The following is a 13,149-nucleotide window of genomic DNA, read 5'->3' as shown; positions in this document are numbered from 1 at the left end:
GTGTGTGTGTGTGTGTGTGTGTGTGTGTGTGTGTGTGTGTGTGTGTGAATGTATATTTGCCCTTCTGAATGCAAGTGCCCTTGGAGATTAGAAGAGGGCATCTGATCCCCTGGAGACCAATTTATGGACAAGTTGTGAGCCACCTAAATGTGGGTGCTAGGACCTGATCTTTAGCCCTCTGCAAAAACAGCCAGAATTCTTAATCCATGAGCCATCTCTCCACTTCCCTCTCTAAAATAATAATAATAATGATAATTTAAAAACAAACTTTAAGGGCTGGAGAGATGGCTCAGCAGTTACGAGCACTGTCTCCTCTTCCAGAGGTCCTGAGTTCAATTCCCAGCAACCACATGGTGGCTCATAACCATCTATACTGGAATCTGATAACCTCTTATGGCATGCAGGTGTACATTTGGATAGAGCACTCATCTACATAATAAATAAATCTTTTTTTTATTTAAATTGGCGAAACCATGAATGCTCTACTGTGAGTGTGGCTGGACCCTGAGATGATTTTCCTGAAGGGTGGTGGAGAAAAGGAATGCCATTACTGTCTCCATTGCCTGTCATCATGGCTGACTGCTAACTCTCATCCACACACCAGGACTTAAAATAAATGGGCCTACAGGGGAGTAGTGGTAGCACATGCCTTTAATCTCAGCACTCAGAGTTCGTTCCAGGCAGACCTGGTCTACAGAGTGAAAGACCCCAGCCTCACACTAAGTTAAACATAGCTAACTCCATTTTGTGGGACACCACTGTTTTGTAAAACTCTGAAGGCCAGATGAGAAACTGGAAAATTACTGAGAAATCCTAGCTGTGTCACCCACTTGGGATATCTGTGGTCAGGCTGCCCCAGTCATACTAAAAACAGTTTGTGTTAAATCACTCTCATAGATATCTGTGAGACTGTTTCAGCTAAGATAGGGAAAAACAAAATAACAGGTGGCGGGCCACATCAAGGGGTCATCCTACCCCCCTTGACCACCCAGTTCCTGGAATCTTGGTGCCCCTGCCAAACTTTGACGCAAATCGTGGTCTCATGTAAACGTACCAATCAGCCCCCTGTAACCATGCTTCTCGCTTCTGTACCAGTGCTTCTGTTCTAAAACCCTATAAAAACTCCAGCTTCCTACCTGGGGGGCGCGGAAGTCTCCCGAATGACTTTTCGCCCCGGGTACCCGTGTATCAAAATAAAAGCCTCTTGCTGTTTGCATCCGAATGGACTCGTTGTTCCTTGGGAGGGGGTCTCTCTGACAGAAGATACCCTCCGGGGATCTTTCAAGAGTAAGTTCCAGGACAGCCAGGGCTACACAGAGAAACCCTGTTTCGGGGGGTAAGGGGACAGGAGACTGATGCCAACCATCAGCACTTTGCTTTATTTGACCAATTCAGAATGGAGGTACTTATTCTTAAGAAAAAAAAAAAAATGTTGGTCTAACTTCCAGAAGTTGCTTTCCCAGGTGGCCTTCCTACTCATGTGGTCTTTGTGACTTCCACCATGGTGTACCTTAGCCGGGGCCAGAAGGTGATGGTGCAGCCATCAACCTCATCTTCAGACACTTGCAAGATAGATCTGGAATTCAGGTATGGCTGTATGAGCAAGTGAATATGCAGATAAGGGTTGTAATATTGGCTTGGATGAGAACACAAACCTCCTATTAGATGATACAGAAGAGAGTCATTGTAAAACAAAGTCAAGAGAACAGCTGAGTCAGATCATGCTAAAAGGAGATAATATTACTCTGCTCCAAAGTGTGTCCAACTAGAAATGGTCAAGCACGGGAGATGTTGAGATGGTAATTCAGGTTTTTAAAGACATCCTTTGCTCTGAGAACAGTCTGAGACATTTATTTGTATTGTTTTCGTACCCCTTATCACTGGATAATAAATGCTGTGGGGTTGTTTTTGTTAAAAATATCTGATGTGGTTGTGTAAAAATGAAGTGCATATAAATTCAAAAGGAAAGCTGGACTTGCTGCTTCATGCCTTTAATCCTCCAGAGGCAGAGGCAGGTAGAGTTCTGTGATCCCAGCACATACATGTCTTCCTAGCACTCTATAGGAGGGAGCACAGGATCAGAAGTTCAAGGTCATTATTGTCTACATTGCAAATTTATCAGCTTGGGCTACATGAGATCCTGACTAAAAAGAAAGGAAGGAAGGAAAGAAAGAAAGAAAAGATAGAAAACCAGCCAGGTGTGTGAGGGCACACACCTTTAATCCCAGCACTCAGGAGGCAGAAGCAGCTGGAGCTCTATTAGTTTGAGGGCAGCCTGAGCTACAGAGCAAGTTCCAGGCTAGTTAGGGCTACATAGCAAGACTCTGTCTTAAAAACTAAAACAGGCTAGGCAGCAGTAGCTCATACCTTTAATCTCAGCACTTGGGAGCAGAGGCAGTTGACTCTGTTAGTTCAAGGTCAGCCTGGTCTACAGAGTGTACACACACACATACACATACACACACACACACATACCCTACATTAAAAAAAAAAAAAAAAACAAAGGTAAACCCTTGCTGACCCAGAATATTATGACCCTATAACCCGCAGTGGTCTTTCTTAAAGACCGGCAAGATGGCTCTGCAAGTCAGGAGGCTTGACAATCTGAGTTTCATCTCCAGGACCCACAAACTAGAGGGAGAAAAGGGATTCCTGCAGGCTGTCCTGGAACTAACACACTAGGGTTCTCTCTCTCTCTCTCTCTCTCTCTCTCACACACACACACACACACACAAATAAATAAATAAATAAATAAATCTTAAACCCTGATGTGGTGGTGCTCTTCTTTAATCCTGCATTCAGGAGCAGAGGCAGGCAGACCTTTGTGAGTTCAAACCGTGTGTACATGGTAAACTCCAGGCCAGCCATCGGGGCTGCATAGTGACACCCACACACACAAACACAAATATACATGCACTGCACACTGTTGGGTTCACGTGGAAGCCAAGGAGACTCACTTCAGAGATAGGAGCTTAAAGCGCAAGCTTTATTTTTTGCATGTGCAGGGAAGTGGCTAGTTTGGGATCTAAACCGCATCCTGAAGGGAGATTATATATATATATATATATTTTGATGTATTTATTTATTTATTATGTACACAGTGTTCTGCAGGTACACCTGCAGGCCAGAAGAGGGCCCCAGATCTCATTATAGATGGTTGTGAGCCACCATGTGGTTGCTGAGAATTGAACTCAGGACCTTTGGAAGAACAGCCAGTGCTCTTAACCTCTGAGCCACCTCTCCAGCCCGAGATTGTATATTTTTAAAGGATGGTAACAGTAGCTCGGTGGGCTGTTGCATTGACCAATCATATTTTGACACAAGGGTTTGAGCAAGGGAAGTGAACATGGGTGACTGGGCCTTTCCAGGTCACCTGGTTTCATGACCCAGTTTTTTGAGTTTTTTTCATGACTCAATTTTTTGAGTCATGTCCTCTCTTGGAGTTTGGCCTGGAGTTTTAGAATGATAGGGGAACAAAGGAGTGGGCAAGCTTTAAGTGAAGACAAGCAACACATTTACAACCTGTGTGCCTTAGTTTAGATAATGGATGGTGGCAGCTTCCCTCTTTAAATGCTTTACTGATTAACAGACAACCATGAAACACCTGGGGAAGCAGGATAGGAGTTGGGAATATGAATTCATTTTTGACCCTGTCAGCAAGATGGAACTTGTTCCTGAGATGGCTAGACCCAAAAAACTGTCTCCTAACACATGTGTACATGTGCCCATCTCAAAAAACAACAACAACAACAACAAATAAACACAGAGAGAAGCTGTGCCCCCTCCAGGATGCCTCCTGTGGTGGCATCCCGAATGCTTGATTGGTTAAGTTGGTTTTCAAAGGACTCTAGATTACAGAAGTGGGTGTCTGTGGCTGGGGAGCAGAGGGCTGTGAGCTCACAGCAGCATTGTGAGCTCACAGCTGAGTTCATAGAAAGCATTCAGATGTGAGGACTCCAGGTGGAACTAAGATGACCTCTGGACCTGATGTTAGTACTTCCTTCGTGGTTCTCATTCCTCAAGAGACATCTGCCAGACGAAGGAAATGGGCCTCTACCTGTCTAAAGGAGGGGGTCCCAGCAAGGGTCATATCCTGCTGGAGTTGGGTCTGGGGAGGCGAGCAAAGAGAGAGACAAAATGAAGATGCTCAGCTAGAGCTGAATGCCTTTGCTGTCATCAAAGCTGATCCTGGCCAGGTGTTCTGGTCTGCTCAGGTGCTGAGACTCAGCCTGTCAGCTCAGGGGTGGGAAGGTCAGGAGGGCAAGGGAGGGACAGCCTGGGAATCTGCAAGTTACATATTAGACTTTTGCTATCCTAAAGAGACAACAGGGAGAGGGTCTGAGGCCTCAGTTTCTCATTGGGCAAATCCTGGTCTGTTCTAGTGTCCTCAGAGACTGTTCAGCCCAGGTTCTTTTCTTCTCTGCAGCTGGAGACTTTCTTGTGATTTTCAAGTGTCTCTGATAATAATGGATGGCTTCCTGGGCCAGCAAGATGGCTCAGTGGGAAAAGCATTTGATGCCAGGCTTGCAAACCTAAATTCCATCCCCTCAACACAGCTGACATCCATGCTTGGCCAGCTGCTGTAACACTGATCTTATCTATCAGATTCAGTCTCCAGGATGCTGCAAACCAAAGAGCAGCCATTGCTTTCTGCCTTATCCAGTGGTTTCTGAATCAGCAAACACAGCCAGTGTGTGGGTCTGCAAAGAGGGAAGGCAGGAAAGCAAGAGGAAGAGGGAGAATGGTTACGTTGACCATGACAACTAGTCCACCCCAGAAGCAGGACCTAAAGTCAAGGCCACAGTCAGGGGCAGGCTTGCTCTCTGGCTCCTGGACTTGGGCACTTCCTTCTCCCTGCTGTGGCTACCGCAGCTCAGAACTCCAGAGGGAACAACGTCCTTGGGTATTCAGAAAGGAGACCCTGCAACCCCTGCTTTGAGCTACTAAGTGGCCTGAGGCCCGGGCAGGCCATGTCTTTACCTCGGTGGCTCCCAGCATGCGCGACCGTCCTGTGCCTGCTGCTGTGCTGCCCTGCTTGCCCCATGACTTCATGTCCATGGCCGTGAGGCGCCTGTCTCCCGCATGGTCTTCTAACCCCACTGCTCTGTTCATGACAGACGCCCACAGACCACACTGCTCCTGCATCGCCAACTGCTGATGACGACACTATGTTTCTCGGTGTTGTTCCTTCCCCTGATGCCAATCTCGCCAGCATGGCATCACCTCAGGTTTGTGCTTTTCCCTGTTGCCTGCTGCCCTCCTGTCTGCTTCCCAAAGGACTCTACCTTCCCTGAACTCTCTTCTCTCTTCAGGTAGCTTGGTCCAGGTAATGCTCCTGGAGCCTAGCATGGGGAGGCCAAGATGAGGGAGGCTTGGGGAGATGGGTGTTGAGATGAGCTTGGTCCAGCCTGTCCCTGTGTGATAATAAGCAGAAGCTGAATACTGTTACTTTTTAATAATGTTACTGAATGTTTTTTGTTTTTTTTTTTTGTTTTTGTTTTTGTTTTTTGTTTTTTTTGTTTTGTTTTGTTTTATTGTACCTATACAGAGCCATGATGCTGGCAATTGCTCTACCCTCATGGAGGAGACCAAGTAAGTGTTCCCTGCTGAGGAAGTCAGGGCAGGCCTCTGCCTGTGAACCTCATCCCCCTCAAGCTATCTGCACCCCTGACCGTATCTCTCCCTTCTTAGGACTTTCTCATCAACTGAGAGTCTGCGACAACTTTCTCAACAGCTGAATGGCCTTGTGTCTGAGGTACCACAGGATCGGGGTCCAGAAAGAAGGTAGCAGGGGGGAAAGGAAGTTTGGTAGAAACTGAGGCAGGGATTCTCAAGAGACTAATTCATGAGAGGCTCTTGTCATACTTGGAGAAGACTTGGATTTGGACTATGCTGGCGAGTGATTGTATCCTGGTGTGGAATTGCGAGATGACAGCTGTGGAGGGGCGGGGTTGAACCATGGTGGCATAAGAACCGTGAGGCGTGGCTGTGAGGTAGGCAGGAAGGCAGATTCTGCAGGCTGAGGGGGAAGTTAGGAGGTTGGAGGGATTAGACATTGAGGCTCACAGAGCCTCTCCAAGTGAGGTGTTGTCTCTCCTAGTCTACAACTGCATCAAGGGGGAGGGCCTCACGTCTTCCAACATGAAGGCCATGAAACACATGAGACCCTATCTCAAAAAATGTGGTGGGGGTTAGGGGACTGGCAATGCAGCTTTAGTGCCTACATTATCTATTGGGCACAAGGCTCTGGATTCTGTTCCCAGCGCCGAAATAGAAAAAGAGATGCCGTGGGTTTACAAGAGTGTATTCGAGCAGGAACTGATCGATTTTAGAAACATAGGGGACACCCAGCGGAGAAACACTGCCGTCTGTATGCCGAAACTCAAACAGTGGAGACAGTGTGTACGGAAGCCAGAGACAGGATTCTCTGGGCCCACGACACAGGGATTCCGTTTAGTTGAAAAGTGAGTAGGAATGGTGCCAAGCAGGCTCGCCCGTTTAGACCCTTGGTATAAGATAAGAGGTCACCCAATTGCATCCTAACTAGGCTCTATGTTTGCGTCAACGTAGGCCACTGAGAAAGTCCAGTTCTGTTGTTTTCTCATGTGCCATGACAAGCATTAGCCTCAAGGGGGCAGCGTCTACTCAGAGACGTGCCCAACAGCGGTGCAGGCCTGCCAGCCTACCAGCCACGAGCTGGATCTTTCAGCTTTCTTCCCAGAAGTCTCAAGAGACCAGTAACAAAGCAGCAAGGAACCAGGTGGTTGGAAAGTAGAGGCTGACCGACACAGACCTCGTCGTATCTGGTGTGACCACTGCTTCAAAATAGCTGAGAGCCTCACTATGAGGCACACGCGGCAATCCCAACTGCGAGAAAGACACAGCAAAGAACCTGAGTTCAAGGCCAGGTTTGTCCTCCCTACATAGCGAGGCACTGCCCAAAAATAGAAACAAACTATCCCAGCAAGTGCTAAGGAAGACAATGTGGGAGGACTGCTTCAGTCCAGAGTTCAGGACCAGCCTGGGTTGCTTGCAGAGAACCTAGCTCCAATGCTAATAGTAGGGCTGGGGTTCAGCTCAAAGCCTGTATTCCCAGCACCCCTCTAAGCGCTGGAAAGATGCCTCAGTGGTTAAGAACATATGCTACTCTTGCAGAGAGGCCGGGTTCAGCTCCCAGCGCCAGTATCCTTCAGCTAGTGGTAACTCCAGCTCCAGAGAATCTGGCTTCCTTGAGTACTTCACTCATGAACACAAACCCATATTTTATTTAATTAAATATTTCTTTAATGGGAGCTAGAGAGATGTCTCGGTGGTTAAGAGCACTGGCTGCTCTTCCAGAGGTCCTGAGCTCAGTTCCCAGCAGCATCATGGTGCCTCACAACCATCTATAATGCAATGTGATGTCCTCTTCTGGCGTGCAGGTGTACATGCAAATAGAGCCCTCATATACATTAAATAAACAAATAAATAAATGTTTAAATTTTCTTTTCTTTTTTAAATTTAATTTTATTAATTATACTTTATAGCCCCCCATAAGCCCCTCCCTCTTCCCCTCCCGGTCCCACCTTCCCAAAATTTCTGTTCTTTAAAAACTAAAATTTTATGTTTCATCGTGAACCTGTGCTCAAAACAATATAATCTCCATTCATCCCAGATGACCAAAAAGGGGTTATTTCTGAGTGGCATAGGGTGGGATCATCAAATCTCACCCTGTCCAAACTTTCTCACCATAGGAGTACACTCCAGTGACAGTGTGAAGAGGGCAAAGCCAAGTAGTGGGGAGGAGGTGGAGCCTCCAAGCCTGGTCCCTGGAGGCATGCTGAGGAAAGGTCCTCCAGGTACGCAACAGCAGAGGAGGTAAAGGGTGACAGCCAGACACCAGGGGCAAGTTACCAGTGGAAGGTTTCAGGAGACAAGGGTTGAGAACTGCAATAACCAACATTTACACAAGTCTGTGGCTCAGCCGAGCCTGTGCACCTCACCCGACACATCTCATTGGCTCCAGCGATGGATTAAGGTCCTGTGAAACACCCCATTCCCAGCCCGAGCCAGCTGAGGCACAGAGCATGAGGCACATCTGATCCATAGAGGTCTGACTTCAGAGCTGCTTCTCCAGCAGAGCTCAGCCTTAAAAATGGTGTGGTATGGGCTGGAGAGATGGCGCAGAGGTTAGGAGCACTGACTGCTCCTGCAGAAGTCCTGAGTTCAATTCCCAGCCACCACATGGTGGCTCACAACCATCTATAGTGAGATCTGGTGCCCTCTTCTGGCATACAGGTGTACATGCAGGCAGAACATTGTATATGTAATAAATAAATGTTTTTTTAATGGTGCAGTATGGCGCACACCTTTAACCACAGTGCTTGGGAGGCAGAGGTAGGCAGGTCTTTGTGAGTTCTAGGCCAGTCTGGTCTACAAGCATATTTCAAGAGAGCCAAGGCTATGTAACAAAACCTTTTCTTTGAAATGATATATCTTGAGACAGGTTCTCATGTAGCACAGGATGGCCTTGGCTCCTCATCCTCCTGCCTCAATCTCCTAAATGTTGGAACCACATCCAGATGCCTGGTTCCCATCTAAGGGAAGAGGGCACAGAAGAAGGAAGGATCCATGACTTTGTTAGGTCCTTATGAGCACTGGCTGTTCTGGGTGCTCTTACAGGAACTGAGTTTGATTCCCAGCTCATACATGGTAGCTCACAACCGCCTATAACCCCAGGTCCAGGGTGCCAACTTCTCCTGTCTATATATGCTCCCACACAGGCAAGCCTGCACGCACACCATAATTTTTTTTTTGAGGATTTATTTTGGTGTGTGTGTGCATGTGTGTGTGTGTGTGTGTGTATGATTATGTGTCGTGTATGCAGGAACAGCTGAGGCCAGGGGTTGACATCAAAGTCTTCAGAGTGGCTATTCCACCTTCTTTTTTGAGTCAAAGTCTAAGATGGCTGGCCAGTAAGCTCTAGTGGCCCACCTGTCACCACCCTTCAGCACTGGCATCACAGGTGCATGCTGCCACATCTGACCTTTACCCGGGAGCTGGAGATCCAAACTCAGTCCTCAAGCTTGTATAGCAGAGTACTTTACTACTGAGCCATCGCCCCAGCTTTACCTGTGATAGGCAAGCTAAGATACATTCCAGGCTTCTTTTTAATTTTCTCTTTGCCATAGCATCTTGCTAAATTGCCAACGCTGGCCTTGAATTCACCCTGTAGCCCCGGTTGGCCTTGAATGTGTGATCCTCCTGCCTCAGCCTCCTACAGGCCTATACCACCAAGCCAGCCTCTGTGAGTATTCCTTTGTGGTAGTAGGTATTGAATCCAAGGCCTTTTGCCTGCCAAGCAAATGCTCTACTACTGGGCTAAGCCTCCACCCCTCTTTCACTTTTATGTTGAAGATTGGACAAGCCTTGAAGTCACTCGGCCATGCACACTGGTCTTGAGTTTATGATCTTCTTGTCTCAGCCTTCTGAGTACCTGAGAATACAGACCTTGCCACCAGGCTGTCTCCCTAAGTGTTGATGGCATCATTCACCTCTGCTGCATGTTCCCTGGTGCCTGGTTGTCAACACCAGTAATAATGACAAATCCTCCCGAGAACCCACCCACCCCCAAAGCCAATAGTGCCTGATCCCGAGAGCCAGCACCATCTCAGTTCTCCATAACCCAGAAAAAATGTGAGTGAGCTGCCCCCATGCTCCTATGGGGCCCAGGTGTTGCTTGGCTGCCTTTGTCCCTGGAGCTGACCTGCTCCACCTCCCACCCCCTGGCATCAGCGAACCTGCCCAGCTGGTTTGCCAGGGAAGAGCTGGGCGGGTTCTGTCATCTTGGGCTCTTCAGTTTTCTGATTTACCAGGACTACAAAAAGTACACAAAGGAGGTCAGAAGTGGCACTACAACCTGCTCCGCAGATTCCAGGGGTGCTTGGGAGGCTCCAGGTGAGGACCACTGGGTTGGTTAGCCACACCCTGGCCACCCACCTGAGGTGCTTGTCTCTCAGCCTCCACACCCCACAGCCTCCTCAGCCACCATCCTTGCCAGACCAGACCTTAGGCATGACTAATGGCTACCCTCCTGTCACCCAGCCCATCCCTGGGAAAAGGCCTGAACTTCCAGCTAAAATGGAAGTGTGTGTGGGAGTCAGTCAGGCTGAGCAGAGGCTTGCAGATAAGTGGGGTGCTGACATGGTGGATATGGATGTGTTTGCTCTTCTTCTTCCTCCTCCTCTGAGACAGAGCTTTTCTGTATAAACTTGGCTGTCCTGGACTCACTTTGTAGACCAGGCTGGCTTCAAACTCACACTGATCCACCTGCCTCTGCCTCCCAAGTGCTGGGATTAAAGGTGTGCACCACTACCACCTGGCTGCTTCTCTGTTTTTTGAGACTTGCCTCCCTGTGTAGCCCAGAATGGACTCAAACCTACACAACTCAGAGACCCCTGAATGCTGGAATTACTGGTATGGGCCATCCTTTTTGAAGCAATGGTTAATCTTGTTAACTTGGCTAGATTTAGGAACATCATAGAAACGGGCCTGTGGCCAAAGGGGTGTTTCTGCAAAGATTCATCGGAGGAATGAAAGATCTACTATGAATGTGGGCAGTTCCATCCCGTTTGCTCTGGGCAGGGGGGAGCCAAGACAGAAGATGAGCGCGAGCATATGATCAGCTACCCCACAGTCCTACCACCGATACCTCCTGGGCCATGATGACCCTGCACCCTCAAACTGTGAACAGAAGCAAACCTTTGCCTAAGCTGTTTGTTTGAGACAAGGTCTCACTGTGAACAGCCTCAAGCTCTGAGTTCAGCCGGCCTCAGCTCTGGAGTGCCTGGGCTTGAAGGCCAACAGTGCACCACCGTGGCCACCGTGGCCACCTCTTACGTTTGTTTTTCTCAGGCCTTTTGTCACATTGAGAAAAGACACTAACACTGCTTTTTTGCCTGTGGCTGAAGACACTGGTGAGCACGGAGTAGAGACAGTGCTGATGGCTTCATCTCACCAGGCCTGACTTCTTGATCTATAAAAGATGCCTGTGGTGGCCACGTCAGGCTGCCTTAATGACTACATAGACACTAGTAAATGTCAGCTCATTGTTGAGATGGCAGCAATGTGGTGGCCCAGTGGCCACGACAGGGATCTTAATGAGCCTACAGCCTAGAGCTACAGAGACCTGAGACAGAGTGGGCTGAGGAAGACAAGAAGCCACAGGTATCCAGGGGCTATTCAGATTTATTGCTTCATTCATTTGTTCATTCATTCACCAAGTTTTTAAAAGTTTATTTTAAAGTTATGAGCGTGTTTGTGTGTACATGTCTTGTACACATGGGTCCTGGCACCCACAGAGACCAGAGGCATCAGCTCTCCCTGGAGCGGCATTACAGGTAGCTGTGGGCTGTCTTATGTGGGTGCTAGGAACCAAACTTGGGTCTCCCACAGAGCATCAGTGCTCTTAACCCCTGAGCCATCTCTCCTTCCCCAAGTTCTGGTCTAAGGAAGAGCAGCTGTCAGAGAAAGGAGACCTGGGCTTGCACAGGTGAAGTTCCAGGTGACGGGAAACAGACATTAAAACAGGCTGGTGGTGCACCTACTGACCTGGCACTTGGGAGACTGAGGCACGAGCTCAAGACCAGCCTGGGCTACATGAGACTTGGAAGGTGCATGAGTCTGCTAATGTATTTGCTGGTGTTCCTTTTCTTTCCTTTTTTTTTTTTTTTTTTTTTGTAATTATTCATGATTTTTTTTTTTTTAAATTGTGTGCGTGAGAGTACATACACATATGTATAGATGCCCTCAGAGGCCAGAAGACGGCTCAGACCAGCTGCAGCAGGAGTTACAGGAGTTTGTGAACCACCCAATGGAAGTGCTGAAACCCAATGTGGGCCCTCGGGAGAGCAGCCAGCACTTTAACCGCTGAGCTATCTCTCTGTCCCCCTGCTTGTGGTCTTTGTAACAGAAAGAACTAGAGTTTTCTTGACTTGTTTCTACTTATGGCTTGAGTGACAGTGAGCCACATGCATGTACGCGTAGTAGAGAAATGCCTTTGTCCTCCCTCTACCATGGGTTCCAGGAACTGAACCCAGCTCATCGAGTTTTCACAGCCAGGGGCCTTCACCTGCAGAGCCATCATAATGGCCCCTGGCTGTGACAGCATATGCCTTTCATCCCAGGACTTGAGAAAGGAAGAAACAGGCAGCGTTGGAGGCCAGTCCGGTCTGTACGGAAAGTTCCAGGTCAATCAGTCAAAAAAGTCTAGGGACTGGGGAAATGTCCAAGCAATTAAAGAGCTTGTTGCCAAAGCAGCAAAGGTGAGGACCAGAGTCTGGATCCCCAGAACCCCAGAACCACACCGTGGATATGGCAGCGTGCCTGAAATTCCAGTGTTCACAATGCCAAGAGACAGGTGTCTGGAAGCAGCTGGCTACACAGGCCAGCTATTGGTGAGCCCTGAGTTCAGTTGAGAGGTCCTGCCTCAGTGGGTTAAAGGGAAGGCAGTTGAGGCTCACTTGAAACCAGGAGTTTGAGGCTAATCGGGCTATATTATGAGACCAAAACAAACCCTGTTCTGTGTCCCCTGTCTACAGGATCACAGGGCAAGTGGATATCACTGTGTATAGCTTCCCTGGACTTCATGGCAAACTGGCTGAGGCTGCGCACCCAGTGGACTTGCTCATCACTCTGCTGGGATCCAGAGGGCTCCGAGCTGAAGCTGTGCTGTCCTATTCGGGTTAAACTGAGGTTAACTACATCTTCTGCTCCGGAGAAGGGGTGAATAACCAACATGACACACCCGCCCGAAGCCCTCGGTTAATGACAGCCAGTGTTACTAATCACAGTGTCCTCGCTGGGCTCTCCACACCACCCCAGCCTGCCGATAACAAGATCAGTGAAGTCCAGTGCGTCAGACCCTCTGAAGGAGCAGACCGCGGTCAGGCTAGCTCAGAGCCTGGGCTGACATTCAGTCAAAAGCACAGAACCCAAAGCAGGTCATCAGGGCTTCTAAGTCAGCTAACACTTGCCCATCAGGTTTAAAGGCCTAGCTGATCCTTGATTCCCAGAAATGGAACCACTCCACAGTTAGCCCAGCCTTTCCCCAATGAATAACCTTCTGAACTCCTTGGCTCTGTCCCTCATTGTCTCCTGGCCTTTTATCAA

At 48.5% G+C, this 13,149-nt stretch overlaps 1 long non-coding RNA gene across 1 annotated transcript; it reads left to right on the top strand.

Moving 5' to 3' along the window:
- The first annotated feature begins 5,161 nt into the window (after positions 1 to 5,161).
- LOC129671178 (uncharacterized) lies at positions 5,162 to 5,755 on the top strand. The gene is made up of 3 exons (XR_008719321.1): positions 5,162 to 5,228; positions 5,549 to 5,592; positions 5,692 to 5,755. It is a non-coding gene; the product is annotated as an uncharacterized LOC129671178 (long non-coding RNA).
- Positions 5,756 to 13,149: the final 7,394 nt, after the last annotated feature.

The sequence above is a fragment of the Psammomys obesus genome, unplaced genomic scaffold, assembly GCF_907164565.1.
Source record: "Psammomys obesus unplaced genomic scaffold, mPsaObe1.curated_primary_1811, whole genome shotgun sequence".
Lineage (NCBI taxonomy): Eukaryota > Metazoa > Chordata > Mammalia > Rodentia > Muridae > Psammomys > Psammomys obesus.
This window is presented reverse-complemented; position numbering and strand designations above follow the sequence as displayed.